Source organism: Cebus imitator, unplaced genomic scaffold, assembly GCF_001604975.1.
Source record: "Cebus imitator isolate Cc_AM_T3 unplaced genomic scaffold, Cebus_imitator-1.0 Scaffold250, whole genome shotgun sequence".
NCBI classification, from domain to species: domain Eukaryota; kingdom Metazoa; phylum Chordata; class Mammalia; order Primates; family Cebidae; genus Cebus; species Cebus imitator.
In genome coordinates this window covers 265,133-277,268 of record NW_016107565.1, presented here as the reverse complement: position 1 = coordinate 277,268, position 12,136 = coordinate 265,133, and positions in this window count along the sequence as shown.

Genomic DNA, 12,136 nt, shown 5'->3' with positions numbered 1-12,136 from the left:
TGTGAAAGCTTTGAAAAAGACTAAACAAACGGTTAAAAGAGCTTTTATTTATTTTCTATGCCTCTTACAAGAAAGAAGTTCAAGTTTTTCTAAGGTATTATTATGGCTAATACATTTTTTTTTAGCCATGATAATATCTCACATACTATTGTCATATTATATATTATTACTCAACTGCTAGTTTCAATAGAAAGCATATTACATGTTCTCAGAATTTGAATTGATTCCCAGAATTAGAAATTGTGTGCAACCACATATGAAAATTATGCACAATAACTGCGAACTTCAATTTATTGTAACATCTTTTGAAATTTGCTGAAATATTGAGTCAAATACTCTCTTCAGCATCTCCTCTCTATGGTTAAAAATACCTGCACAGTGATTTTATATGTGGGAAAATTTCCATATACATCACCATTTTTAAGCTAAAAATATGTGAATTTTAGAAATTGAGCAAAATAAATATTGTAATCTCCACTTGGATAATTATCTTGTAAATAGTGTTCATGCTTTTCAGTCCTTCTCCTTCACCATGGCTGCATATCTGTATGGGTCCTAGTAGACATGGAAACTCACTCATTAGAATTCTTGCAATCTGTTAGTGTTATTTTTATTGTGTGACATTTATAGTCTTTATATGGAGTTGATCTCTGAATAAGTAAAATCTCTTTAGATCAGACTAGATCCACTTTAGAATAGTAATCATTATTTACTTTCCAAGTAACTACATTGGACTGAATAGATAAATTGAGCTTTGGAGACATATTTTTCTGAACTTCCATGTGCAGTCGTGCAGTCTAACGGTAAATCTTGGACTATCATACCAGAAAATTGGCTTTTGAGCAACAAAAAGGCAAATGGCAACTTTTGCACTCAAAGAAGATGAATTTTGAATGATTTAAGGAGAGACTTAAAATATTCCAAACCTACTATTCCAAAATAGTAGGAATAAGTCACAGCACGTTATGGACTGATGGTGGGAAGCGGGGCTGCCATGGACTTCTACGCCAAAGTTCAAAGAGTTTTATATGTTAATAAAGCAAATTTAACCCAGATAGCTGCCTGAATCATTAAAAATTATGGAGTTAATTACATACCTCCTGAGTCTTGTGGAAGGTCACTCTATTTCCCAATATGCTGACAAATGCCCACAGCTTATGATATTAGTTTCTTTCTGGTTCCAAATCCTACTGCTACTAAATGTTCTCCTTTACCTGTTGCTGCTATGTCATGTTTCCCTTCCTAACATTTACTCAAATATGGAACATATAAATGTTCCTTTGGCATGCCGTATAAACCGATTAAACAATATAGTTGTATTTAGATAGCGGAAGGTGCTCGAGATCTATGGAGAACACGGTTAACACTGCAATACAAATGGCTAATAAGGTAAAGCTAAATGTTTGATTTTTAAAAGTTTCCTTTCTTTAGATAACTTAAATAATTCTTAAAATCCAAAAATGACAAGCCAATTCTAAAATATGTATGAACAAACAAGACACAGAAAAGTACAAAGTCCTTATTAAAAAGTTGGATAACTTACGTCAGCTGATTTCAAGTTATGTAAACGAATATTATTAGCAAAAACTCCGAGTAAGTAGCTCCTAGGGCCCATCTCTCTACAAAAAGAACTAAAAAAAGAAATTCTCAGAGGCTCAATAAGAATTAAGCTTGACTTTGTGTGTGGCAGCAAAGGCCAGATACAACAAATTCTTCATTTGTCTTAGGATAACTTGACATGTCCACCACTGGAATCTTGGAAATTTTTCTGGGGTGAGAGGCCACTGAATTTTTGTGGGATTTATTTCCCCTCTTCTAACACACAAATGTTTTATTCAAATGTGTAGAATAGCTTATACTTCCTGATAACTACCAATCAGCATAATATCATCAATGTAATGAACTAGTGTGGTGTCTTATGAAAGGAAAGGGGATCAAGGTACCTGCTGACTAAATTAAGCCTAGAAAGCTAAGACACTTCTAATATGACAGTGAAGGTAATTTGCTCTCCTTGCCAGCTGAATGTAAACTACTCTGGTCGTCTTAACATTAACATGTATAGAACAAACAGCTTTCAAGCTGAAATAACTGAGTGAGAATCCAGTTTTCAATAGTCTATTCCTATGAAAATCTAGGAATGCTCATCCAGAGAACACAGGCTACAAAGCAATTTCATCAGTTCTCAGACATTAAAACTTATGATCTTGCTTATATAGACAGGAAATCAAGTTTAGTAGGATTATAACTTTTTTAAAAAGGCTGATTTATGAGTTACAACAATTTAATTGTTATAGTTTGCTTTCTTTTCCATGTAGCTTGTTTTCATTTCCATTCCAATTTAAAAGAGTATATTTAACATTCCATCTTAATATATTGTGATAGTCATGAATTGTTTTTTGTAAGAAAGGTAAAAGGGAAGTTAATCTATTGTGAAGATCAACAGTGAAGAGAGACATAGTCTTCCTTACTCTTTAGTCATTTACAACAGTTCATAAAACAACGTATGTAAGGAAGAAGTCTAATGTATAAAGAGAAACACAGGTTATTGATAGCTGCCTAGGCTACAGCTGCATGATGTGTCTCTCCTAATTACGTTCCCCCAATGCTGAAATATTTTAAAGTTTCAAAAGCTTAAATTTTGAGTACTTATTTCCACATAGTATTTGCCAGATCAACAGTAGCATACAAGGTAACAGGATATGTGTTAATTTGCTCAAGTAATGAAAGCACCTCTGCAGCAGCAACTGCAATTTGAACATTTACAATAATCCAATGTCCCCCTCTCCAAGATCCATTTATTTTCTGCATATGCCAGATACATGACTTGAATAAGGCTCTGTGGAAATCACCATGCCTATATCTTTCAAGCCTGTAATTGTGGCACTGATCTTTGCAATCCTTCCAGAAATGCATTATTTCTTCCGGTTTATTATATGTTGGGGTAGAGGCAATTATATTAGCTTACCGTTAAAGTTTTCTACCATAGTACCTATCAATATGCAGGTCAGGGAACCAATATATGGATTCTGCCAGTTGCTGAGTATGTCTATTCCAATTTTACATTCTAGAACTGAAAAAAAAAAAAAAAAAAAAAAAAAAAAAAAAAAAAAAAAAAAAAAAAAAAAAAAAAACCATAGAATGGGTTCATGGATGGATACAGTGATCCACTGTGAGATAGACCTGAGCAAAAATTCCACAATCACCATAATTTCTCAACTCTGGTAAACTATACTAACACTTTGGGTCTTCAGGAAAGAGTGTCATTTCAAATCCAGTCTCCAGTAATTCACAAAATGTTTGATTATTTCCCCTTTGCCATTGCATCATTACCCTAGGAAACACCCATAGATCCAGTTGGAAAAGCATGGCAAAAAGCAAGCAGTACACATTTTTGGTGGTATGGAAGTGTTCTGAGAATTGGTTCATATTTTAGAATTGATTGATATGTTATGACTATCTTTTTTGGTAATTCAAATTAGACCTCTATTCACTAAACCTAGAACTTTCCCTCTTACAGAGATCAGATAAAACTTTTTTTTTTTTTTTCTTTTTTTTTGAGACGGAGTTTTGCTCTTGTTACCCAGGCTGGAGTGCAATGGTGCGATCTCGGCTCACTGCAACCTCCACCTCCCGGGTTCAAGCAATTCTCCTGCCTCAGCCTCCTGAGTAGCTGGGACTACAGGCGTGCGCCACCATGCCCAGCTAATTTTTGTATTTTTAGTAGAGACGGGGTTTCACCTTTTTGACCAGGATGGTCTCGATCAATTGACCTCGTGATCCACCCACCTCAGCCTCCCAAAGTGTTGTGATTATAGGCGTGAGCCACTGCGCTCGGCCAGATAAAACTTTAATAGACTATCCATTAATTTTCTAAGTACACTGTGATTAACTAACCCATACCATAAGTCACTGCAAGTCAAAATTTTCTGATTACTGTCCATTAACTATGCCCACCTTGTCTTTGGCAATTAACTGCAGTCATGAGGTCACTACTGCACTGGTCTGTCATTATTTCCATTGCATGTTGAGGTCACAGTTTGACAACAGAAATATCTACTCTAATTTCTGACCTACAAATAAGAATATTCAAGGTTTCCCTTACAAATTTATTTCTCACAGTCAAGGTAAAAGGTGTGTCTTAGGGGTGTTCCAGGGTTAATTGAACAAATTAGTATGATAAATCCATTATAACATTGCAATATCTCTACTCTCTACCTTTCTCTACATTATACCAAAGTAGTTTTAGCATTTTAATTTCATTTAGTGTATGACATGTTTGCTTTTTTAACTCCTCAGGGTAAAAGATCAAATCTAGAATCTCTGCTTAGTGTCTGACGTCAATAAATTTAGCCTGACTTAATTTTGTATTCTTTATTCTTTGCATCGACATTCTTAAGCTTCATTCCCAAACATAGTTCTCAGATATTATTCTGAATATATTTTTAAAAAATATTTAGTCGTTTGAGTGGGTGGTGTACTTCCCTATGGATCTCACTTTGTACCTTACTCTTTTGGGCCTGCTAAGACTTGAGTTGGTTTTACATCTAAAATCACAGAGAGGCGATAGAAACAGGTGCTGAGGAGGATCAGCAGTGGCTGATAAGGCAACTACCCTATGGGATGACATTTTGTGTTCTTCAGTCAAAGGAGGGCTAACTCAACTCAAGCAAGGAAAGAATGTTTGCTTTTACTGGCAAAAAGACTTAGCAGAGTTTATGGGTCCGGTGTTCCCACCTTCATCAGGATCTTCCCACATCTCCTATTTCAATTTTTACAAACCTATTCCTTCTCAATCAATACCTTCACTTTAACAGAATGCACCCCGTGAAGTTAGGATACGAATTCAATTAATGTTGCAATTCAGCTATTCACCAAAGGAAACTATTGATTTTGTTTTCAAAAATGTCTATGGTACAGGTCCATGAGACTAAGGTTCTTGTTGTATTTTGTTTCGTTTTTAAGCAAATAGAGAATATTGCAGGTCATTAGTACAGAGTTAAAGTTGAAAATATGAAGCCCTGAGCATACTTTTCAATACTTCCTTCCTCCAGCAAAGTTAGGAGCGGCCAGCCAATTTCATTGTACTCCTTCATTTGAGCAAAATGTTCTAAGCTAGGAAGTACATGATATTGCAGAAACTTGCCTCCTAGAGGCAACTGATTTGGACTATCCAATGGCAATATTTTCTATATTACTATTGTCACATTATGTCACATATAATACAATGTCCCAATGATGTCACATCAGTGCCCTCTTTCCCACTGGAGATACAGTCATGATAACCAATTCCAGACATCCCAGAACCAATTCAGGGAATTGATCCTTACTTTAGAACTATTTCAGGTATCAAAATTTATATCAGTCAAAGTTTAACCAGCGAGTCATGGGTAGGAAGTATATTAAGATGTTTATTGCAGTAGATTGGCTTCTTCACTATGGATCTGGCTAGGCAAGGCTTAAATCCCTAGTACAGGACATCAAGGACTCTTGTGCACAGGCTAAAACTGATGTTCATAGATGAATAGCTTTTTCAGGAAGCCCCAGCTCTGCTTTTAAGGCTTTCAACTGATTGAACCAGGCCAACCAAGATTGTCTAGAATGATTTCCTTTCCTTAATGTCAATTGATTACGGACTCCAATCACATGTATAAAATAATAATATTAGTCTTTAAATAAGTGTTGGCTGAAGCCTAGCTAAATTAATACATTAAAAAAACATCTTTTTTAATTGTAGACATGTATATTATGCATAGTCTTCTAAAGTAATAATAAGATATTTTAATGTGTATGTCTATTTGTAAAACAATAGATAGCAACAAAATAAGGCTGAATGATATTCTCAAGTAAATTTAAACTTACTAAGTTTTAATTGATGGAACACATTTGTAACTGCAAACTGTAGAATAATTATAAGTAATTTGGAACTCAATTTATTATTATTGTCTCAATTTAAAGAGAGCAACAGGCAAGACAAAAATTGAACAACTAAAGTAAAAAGAGCAGTGGATCAATTTTCGATACATGATACATAATACATTATATATGTATATATAGTAGTCACTCTTATTCATTACCTTCAGAATGTTCTAGTTGAGACTTTAAAAATGTACCCAATGGATCCAGCAAGTCTTTTTGGCTTAATTAAATGAATAAAATACATATGTAATTATACACAAAATAAATATACACAAAGCACTAGAAAAAAAGTGAGTTAACATAATACCAATTAAAATAAACTCAGCCAGAAAACTGTAATATTTCTACTTCTGCAAGTGCTTTTTTTATTTTTTAATCTGTGAACTTTTTAAAAAACTGATTTATTTCAGGTTTTTGGAATTTAAACATAATAATTTTATGTGACTTTTAAAAACAATGTTAGATAATTAAATGTACTACTTTAAAATACAATTCTTCATGAATATGTGATCTAATGAAATACTGTGACAAAGCTACTTAAAGAGAATGTAATTCACAAAAAAGCAATACAACATGGACCATAATACTAAATAACATTATTTTACTTTTCATTCAACTCAATTTATAATCACACCTCCTCTTTCATTCACTACTTCTTTCCTCTTTGCTTCCTTTTTTAATGGCACTTCTTTTCTTAGTAAACTATTAAGTAATATTGAGGCAACTGGGCATCAAAATATCCTATATGATATAGACAATTTATATAGCTGACTCAGATTTATTTAAAACATTACTAAATATTTCAAAAGATTCCCAAAATTGGTTTATTTCCAAGAAATTTTATTGTCAACCACGATTGTTCTTTGTACCACTAGCTGATAAAGAATCGTGGAGGCAATCATTGTGTAATCTTGAAAGCTTGCTTACTAAAAGTTTGAGGGAAGGTATAAAAAGAAAGACTGTCAATGACCACCTTTGTTTGAAATTTCCTCAATTTCATTTAAATGTACACATTTAAGGGACTCTATTAGAAATTAAAAAGGTTTCTAAAACAAATACTATACATAAAAACATATATTTAGCCTTACTGAACACATTTTCTCGAAAGTATCCAGAAATGCTTTGCTGTGTCCCATTTCTTTTTAACTATTATTTTAGGCGAAGTTTTGAAACATAGATAAATTTGTGTCACTGGGGTTTGTTGTACAGATTATTTTGTCATCCAGGTACACAAAAGTTATTTTTTCTGGTCCTCTCCCTCCTTTCACCCTCTTCCCTCAAGTAGAACTTACTTTCTGTTGTTCCTCACTTTATGTCCATGAAGTCTCATCATTTAGCTCCCATTTATAAGTAGAAAATGGGGTTTCTGTTCCTGTGTTAGTTTGCTAAGGATAATGGCCTCCGCCTCCATCCACGTTCCTACAAAGGACATGATTTTTTGAATTTCTTATGGCTGCAGAGGATACCATGGTATATATGTACAACATTTTCTTTATCCAGTCTACTACTGATGGGCATTTAGGTTGATTCCATATCTCTGCTATTATGAATAGTGCTGCAATGAACATTCACATGCATGTACCTTTATGGAATAATGATTTATATTCCTTTGGTTATACAACCGTTAAAACCAGCAATGAGATTGCTGGGTTGAAAGGTAGTTCTGTTGAGAAATCACCACACTGCTTTCCACAATGGCTGAAAAAAATCTATATTCCAACCCACAAAATATAAGTGTTCCCTTTTCTCTGCAATCTTGCCAGCATTTGTTGTCTTTTTACTTTTTAATGATAGATATTTTGACAGGTATGAAGTGGTATCTCACTGTGGTTTTGATTTTAATTTCTCTAATGATCAGTGATATTTAGCTTTTTTTCATGTGATTGTCATCTGTGTGTATATCTTCTTTTGAAAAGTGTCTGTTCATGTCCTTTGCCACTTTTTAATGGCATTGTCAAGTATCGTGATGCCTCCAGGTTTATTCTTTTTGGTTAGGATTGCCATGGCTTTTCAGGCTCTCTTTTGGTTCTATATGAAATTTGAAATAGTTTTTCTAGTTCTGTGAAGGATGTTGTTGGTATTTAGTAGGAACAGTATTGAATCTATCAATTGCTTTGAACAGCATGGCCATTTTTATAACACTGATTTTTTCTGTCCATAACATGAAGTGTTTTCCCACTTGTTGCTGTCATAACTTATTTCTTTGAGCAGCATTTTGTAATTCTCATTGTAGAGATCTTTCACCTCCCCAGTGAGCTGTTTTCTTAGATATTCTTTTTGTGGAAATTGCGAATGAGATTGCATTTCTGATTTGACTCTTGGTTTGGCTGTTGTATAGGAATGCTCTTAATTTTTGCACATTAATTTTGCATCCTGAAACTTTGCTGAAGTTGTGTTTCAGCAGAAGAAACATTTGAGCCAAGACTATGGAGTTTTCTAGCTATAGAATCATGTCATCTGCAAACAAGGATAGTTAGACTTACCTGTCTTTTTATTTGGATGCCCTCAATTTTTTTTTTCTTTCCTGATTATTCTGGCCAGGTGTTCTGTCCCATTTTTTTCTTAAAATATTATTGTTTTATTACTCTCTATATAAATTATTACATTCTTCCTCATAGTGAATATGAAATATAATATTACTTCATAAAATGAACAAATGACTGAAGATTTTTAAATTAACATCTTTTTAAATCTACATTTCCAACACTATTGAGGAATTGAAGATGGCAGAAGTGTAATAAGTAATGAATGCAACAAATCATCGTGGTTGCTATGATGATTTAGCACTAAAAGCTAGAACATCTTTTCAATGTATTTCTTAGTTACAATGGCCATAAATAAAATGAAATTTCTCTTCCTATATTTTGGAAAGTATGATAGTACTAAGAAGAGCATATTAGGATGAAACAATATGCTCCCGCTATAATTTGATACAAATATATAGCAAATTTAGAAAATAATATGAGTTTTTATAAAAATAAGATTCCAATATCACACTCTGATGGTATAAAAAGGCTTAATGTTAAAACTTACACAGTGGATGCATAATATATGCCTGAATTTGTCGCAGTGTTATACTGTTTTAAAGATAATTTGATTTAAAAAACGAAAGAATTACATGAAGTTATACCTAAGGTTATATTTAAAATTACATTAGTGTGGTTGTTGAATTATTATAGGAACAGTACATGTCTTAGCATAACACCATTTTAGATAATAACTTGTCAAAGGAAAAATACTAGAGAAGCTTAAAATAACAATCAAAGTGGGTCTTTCTGGAATATTAACTAAAAATATCTTGGGAACAATAAATGGATACTGCAATTTCTATCATGATCCACTTCAGGATCAACAGCCAGCATACAGTAGTTTACTTAATAATGATTTGCAAAATATAGACATTTAAAAAAAACTGATTCAGAGTAAGAGAGAATTATTTCTAAATTCTATTTGAACCAGATGGCACTAATTTGAAAAGCCTATGTTTTCACATGCCTTAATTACCTTATTTAAAATTTACTTATTATGAACAAGACGTGGGCTTGGCTTTAAGCCATAATGCTGAGATTAAAAATTAAACAGAATATAATGCACACTCTCACACATAATGCAAATTTTTTTGGGAGTGCAGGTGTATTTGTTTCCTAAGACTGCTACAATAAATTGCCATAAACTTGGTGGCATAAAACAGCAAAAATGTTCGCCTTACAGATCTAGAGACCAGAATGTTGAACCTAAGGTGTTGCCAGGGCCACACTCCCTCTGGAGGTTCCAGGAGAGTATCGGTTCCTTGTCTTTGCTATCTTTTGGTGGCTGCCAGTCATTCTCGGTTTGTGACCACATCACTCCAATGTCTACCTCCTTCTTCACATGCTCTTTTGAAGCACATCATTATTTGAGGCAATTACTCAAGGTTCATTGTTTCACACCAGGGAAATCAAGAATGCAGACAGACATATGAGAGTTGAGTTTAAGAGCATAGGTTTAATAGACGAAAGAAAGAGAAAAGGGAATAGCCCTCTCTCCTGAAAAGAAAAAGTGACACCTGAATGGGTTTTCTGGTTTTGCGGTGAAATGCAAGCGGTTTTATAGGCAAGCTTGAAGAGGCAGTGTCAGATTTGCATAGGGCCCAAGGGATTGGTCAGACAAGGTGTGATGTTTGCATAGTGCGCAAATAAGCTGGCCATCCTAACCTAATCTTTTGTTATGCAGGGGACTCTCTACCTGGTCCTAGCCAGTTCCATGTTGTCTGTTCCTTACTGCACACATGGTTGACAAAGAAAAAAGAAGGCAGAGGTTTTATGTTGAACATGCCTGGCGCCAAATATCTTTTTCCAATTGGCACAGCTGTGCAATCTTCTAGATCTTCTGTGCAATCTCCTAGATCTTCTAGCTTGCCTTTCTATGTCTGTGTCTTGATTTTACAGGCTGCTCTTTGTTAGAAAATAAATTAGTTGGTGGATGATTTTTGTTCAAAGAGAAGCCTTACCAAGGACTCTCTTACCCTCATTAACCACCTAACTAATTTACTTTTAGCTCCTGTATCACTTTGCTATGTGTCTAATTTCTCTCTGCCTCTCATTTATTAGGATACACGTGATGTCATTTAGGGCCCAGCCTGATGATCCAGAAAAATCTCTTCATCTCAAAATTCTCAACATAATCACATGTGCAAAAATCCTTATCCCAAATAAAGTATCATTTACAGGTTCTAATATAGCAGATAAAATCTATCAGGTAACTGTAAATATAGATAGGAGAAAAAAATTTGTGAAAATAAAATGAGATGACAAACATATAAGTGATACACTTTCTGCTTGAGTTGATGAAAAATTATAGATTTTAAAGTCAGAATTGGGTTGAAATCCATGTTTATATTGCCTGTGAAATTTTGAGGATGTTAAGACATCATTCTAAATCAAAGTTTCTGAAATAAAATAATCTATAGGAAGATGAGGACATATGGATGAATGATAGTGACTTTTTTTTTTTTTTTTTTTTTGAGACAGGGTCTTACTCTGTGGCCCAGGTTGGAGTGCAGTGGTGCAATCTTGGTTCACTGCAACCTCCGCCTCCTGGTTCAAGGGATTCTTGAGCCTCAGCCTCCTGAGTAGCTGGGGTTACAGGTTCGCACCACCATGCCCAGCTAATTTTGGTAAAGGCAGGGTTCCACTATGTTGGCCAGGCTGGTCTCAAACTCCTGACCTCAAGTGATCTGCTTGCCTCAGCCTCCTAAAGTGCTGGGATTACAGGTGTGAGCCACCGCCCATGTTGGAAGCTTTGTGGTCCAGTCGCAACTTGGCTGTTGCAGTGTAAAAGCAGCAATAGATAATATGTAAGTGAATGGGTGTGACTGTGTTCCAATAATTATTTATGGATGCTGAATTCTGAATTTCATATAATGCTGATGTGTCATGAAATAGTCTTTGGATTTTTTCAGCTATTTACAAGTGTAGAAACTATTCGTAGCTTGCAGGCTGTGGAAAAACAGGCAATGGGCTAAATTGGGGCTGTGAGCTGTCATTTGCAAAATCTTGCACTTGAATTTTTTTTTTTTTTTTAAGAGACAGAGTCCCGCTGTGTTGCCCAGGCTGGAGTTCAGTGGCTATTCACAGGTGCGATCCCACTACTGATCAGCACAGGAGTTTTGACCTGCTCCGTTTCTGATCTGGGCCGGTTCACCCCGCCTTAGGCAACCTGGTGGTTCCCTGATCCCGGGAGGTCACCATATTGATGCCGAACTTAGTGTGGACACCTGATCGGCATAGCGCACTATAGCCCAGAACTCCCGGGCTCAAGTGATCCTCCAGCCTCAGCCTGAGTAGCTGGGACTACAGGCACGCACCACCGTGCCTGGCTGAATATTTTTCTTATGGGGACAAGATATGGCTGCTGATATGGTCATCTTATGGTATACAACTAATAAATATTCAGTTAAATGAGTAAATAGATTATAATTAAAATGGAAACAAGAACTAAAAGTGATTCTGAGTATTTCATCAGAAAACCCATTGCTTTCCTTTTTTTGTTAGGTTCATCCAGCATTAAGTTAGAGGGGCATTCTGAATAGACATGGCCAACATTTTTGTTTTCAAAATTACTATTTATGATGTGTACTAGGAATTAACAACAGAAGCAGTTAGACAATTAATTTTTTTACAGATAATTATTTTACAAATAATTTTTTCCCAGTACAATTAATTTGTTAAAAATTTGGTAA